This window comes from Choloepus didactylus, chromosome 1 (assembly GCF_015220235.1).
Source record: "Choloepus didactylus isolate mChoDid1 chromosome 1, mChoDid1.pri, whole genome shotgun sequence".
Lineage (NCBI taxonomy): Eukaryota > Metazoa > Chordata > Mammalia > Pilosa > Megalonychidae > Choloepus > Choloepus didactylus.
Genome location: NC_051307.1, coordinates 158513388 through 158517611, shown reverse-complemented (window position 1 = coordinate 158517611; position 4224 = coordinate 158513388).

Genomic DNA, 4224 nt, shown 5'->3' with positions numbered 1-4224 from the left:
CATCGCTTATTGTAAACCCCGATCGGAAATCCTGCGTGGAAGGCAGCTGCCTCCTCACTCCGGGATGAGGAGGACCGACCCCAGCAGCGCGGACCGAATCCCATCTTTCTTATCTCTCGAAGACTCCTTTCAGCCTGAGATCAGAGAGGGAGGGGAAAAGAAGAGAGAATAATTGTTCTTCTTTTTCTAATTTAATATACCAAGCCACGCGTTCAAGTCATTTATATGCTTAATTTAGTGATAAAAGCAGAATCACAGTATTCTCCCCTTTCTATTTCCTCCGATCACATTTTCCTACAGTAACGGGGAAAATAATAATAATAATTATATATAATTATATATATAATATGTATATCCGTGTTCCGTTTTTCCTTGTTCAATGCTTTGTCTGCAATGCAATTATAATAGATGTGTTTTTGTAACGTAATTTGCTTTTTTTTTTTAAATATGCCTTTTATGCAATTATTTTTTATTTTGACTAGGTTCAGTTTGTAGGACTACACATCCATCCTCAAAGCCAAACTCAGAAATTTCCTTGAAAAGCCAGTTTTTGTGATACCAAATATCCCATGGGAAACCTATTGTGATGTTATACCAGGAACAATCAAATGGACCAAAGCAATGCAATTAAGCCATAGAAAAACTAAGATGGAAGGATGAGAAAATAAACAGATTCTTTTCCGTTAAGTATTGTTTTGGGAATTCTAAATTTTTTTTTTCTCAAGACCTCTAAGAAAATTGTGAGGTGTCACTTCTCTCTTCTGGTTCTATCTGTAATTGAATCTAGGTCACTATTCTAAAGCAAGAAAAGTCTGCTTCCCACTTTCCTACATCAGGCTGAAATTTGGGGGAGGGACAAGGGTCTTGCAATTTCATTTAAAATGTAATGGTGGATGAACTGATAAGCAAATAGGGAAAAAAGAGTCTGCTTAAAAGAAAAAAAAAGCATGGTTTTAATATGCTTCAGATGGGGGGGAAATGATTTACATGAGAGTTTATTTCCTCTTTGCTGATATGAAAGAATTACAGATACAAAACCCACTGATCTTTAGAATAAAAAAAGAAAAGAAATGTTATTTTCCTGTAAAGGTGTCAGTTCATTTATATTCATTTAACCATCCATCCATCAATTCACTTTCTCACTCCTTGCACATTCTCTCTGGCTCTGTTAAACCTTCCCCTGCAAATACAGTTTGCTGGAATATGCAATGAAGTTTTCTTTCCTTAAAATAATACGATATTGAGATAAAGTAGGTACAGAGAGAAGGTTTTGCTGTTGTTTAAAAATATCCCTGATAATTTAACATGACTTTGGGGCAGTATTTAACCATGCTCACCTCTCATTCTTGCTGCAATTTGAATACATGTAGCATGCCTATAGTAAAGATAGATGCAGAGGATGTGCAATTATTTTCCCATAAAATATGCATAAAAATACACTTAACAGTTGAAAACCTTTATGTAAAATAGAAAATGTACTAAAGGATGAATCCTTATGTATAGTCATGTTGGGTCAATAACACATTGTTTCACGATAATAGCTATTATTATGAGTATGAACAAGTTCACAATTCCCCGAGGATTTTCTGGTTAGTCAAGGTATGAACAGCATCAAATCTTTTGTGTTTAAAGTTGTCAGGTCCAAGTAATTGTGTAGTAAACATGGCATATATTGAGAAAGAAATGAAAGGTGCTGCCATTTAGGGGGCTTTGTGTGGTGGAGATTTCTGAAGAAAAGGTTTTCTTTTTCTTGAAATAAAAACTATGACCAGGTGACAGACACTTTCTCCATATTCACCCAAATAAAGGGGTGATGTAGTGTCACCCCAAGTTTCAATGATGTCCAAATGGATGTTTGGAGACCTACAAACCAAGGAAAGGGCAAGACAAATGATGAACATCTGATAATGGTTTTCATAAGTAAGTAAAGTAGTGAAAATAATTAAGGCAGCAATGCCTTCCCACAGGATGAAGCTTCTCCAAATTGAAGACTGATTCAAACTTATTCTTTTTCCCTCTTTCTTCCCTTCCCCTACTTCTCTCTTTCTTATTCTTTTTCTAAATGTGAATAATACTGGTGGATCACAAATTCCTTCCTAGTTCTTCATAAATTATTATCATCATCATTGTTCTTCATTTATGCTTCTTGCTGGTCTCACTTTGCTCCCCTTATTGATGCATTTTCTTACTCACCTAATTTTTAATCAAAAACAAACTAAATATGATGCAAAAGGAGTAATGGTTTGGCCAAATGTTGAAATGTCTCATGTATATTTCTTGTCTCAAACTATAAAGATTCCTTTGGAGGGAGTCCTTACAGTATAAATCAGCTGGATGAGAGGACGCCTTTCAGATATTATAGAATCATTTCCTACCGTTGTCTTTTCCCCTCTGGACTATCTGGAATGTTTGTGATAATTATGCCTAATCAGAATGATCATTTTGCTCTGAGTTATCTTTGAGAACTGAATTGACAAGAAAAAAAGCTGAAGGCCTGAAGGTGTGACATCTGAGGTAGAGGTGAGCTGAATTTTTCTCTGCATATTTTTGGGTTACAATGAGTCACTCACATATTTGTATAAATAGGTAACCCCCTGAGCTAATGTAAGCACAAACTAGATGTAAACAAAGAGGATTCCCCTTCTGCTACCATGGCAGTTCCACCTGACACCTGGGGTCCAGACTGTTACTGCAGGATTGGTGAAACTCAAAGCACATCACACATGATAGCAGTGTTCCTGGCTAACTTGTCAGGTGGGAAGGATTGGATTCAGATGGGGGGTCAATCTACTGTCACAAGTAAACCTTCACTCCTTTGCAGAGCAGTTTTGTGATTGAAGATGCTCTAACCCTCCTTGAAAACATATTTTATAATAAACAGGTAAAAGGAGTGCTAATGAAGGTGTGTTTGGATTGTTTTTTTACTTTAGGGGGAGAAATTTCCATGGCAAGTCGGAAACCAAGCCTTGCAATTTGGTCTCTGACTGCAGCAGCTCCATCCCTCTGCAGGTGACCTGTTCTGGGGCCCTCTTGGCAGACAAAGACTGTCTGCCTCTTTGAGGACAGCTCCTTTTCCTTCCATGTCAGTTCTTAGAGGACATTCTGCAGGGGCATTTTCTTCCTGCCCTCCCAAGATTTGTGTGTGTGTGTGTGTGTGTGTGTGTGTGTGTGTGTGTGTGTGTGTGGAAATAGACATTAGATTCTCTCCACTATCCTCCAGTGTGTAATATAATGGACATCAGAAGGAATTGCCAACCCCACCGAGAGAAGTGGCCCAGTTCTCTTACAAGACAACCTGGAGGAAAAGAGGTAAATTTGAACTGTGAAAATCTATTGGCCAAAAGAAAATCATCATTGTGATTTTATCCTTCTTAGTTGGAGACAGCTTAAAAGTAGGATAAATTTAGAAGGAAAAAGCATACTTTCAGTTGAGACTATCTGTGTATAGATACATATGTATACATACATAATACATAAATATATGATATAAGCAATACTTACACATAATAATTAATTTTTGTCATTCAGTCATCTTCCAAGTTTCAACTAGACTTCACGACTGTGTTCCTTTAGTTAGTAAGGGGGAACCAAACTGAAAAGGCCTTGATTCCTGAATGCCTTTGCCAACTCCTTATGGTTGAAATTCCTTACTTTCCTGAATGGGCAACTAACTACCATGACCCAAAGGAACCCAGAACCCCTTATGCGGAGGTATCACATAACTGCTGCAAGTAACAGGGAGGGCGGCAGGAATGATGAAAGGAGTGGTACAGCACTGCCCATTCATTGTGAAAATCCCAATTATTAAGAGTTAGTCCAATACTGATTTAACAAGTTCACTCATATACTGTTTCCCTTGATAAGTAAGGGCAGCATCAAAAGCTCTGACTGTGTGACTAAAAGAAATCCATGACAGTGAAAGACCCAAAACCTGTAGTGTGCCCAGACCAGCCTGGAGGGCTCCAGGACCCTGTGGAGACTCCACCTGATGTGGATGTCAAAGGCTGAACACCGAGCATCAGGCCATTCATTCAATGAAGTCCCTGGCTTCAGGTGCAGAAAAAGAAGTGAGGATATTCATATTTTACTCCAAGAGACATTGGTTGTGCCTGGACTGGTGGCTGAAATGGGCCATTGGATGCAAATGGGTAAAATTTTTATTTGTTTGAAATTCTGTGATGGAGAGAGAAGCCAACATCATCAACCAGGTTTAGGTACCACCCC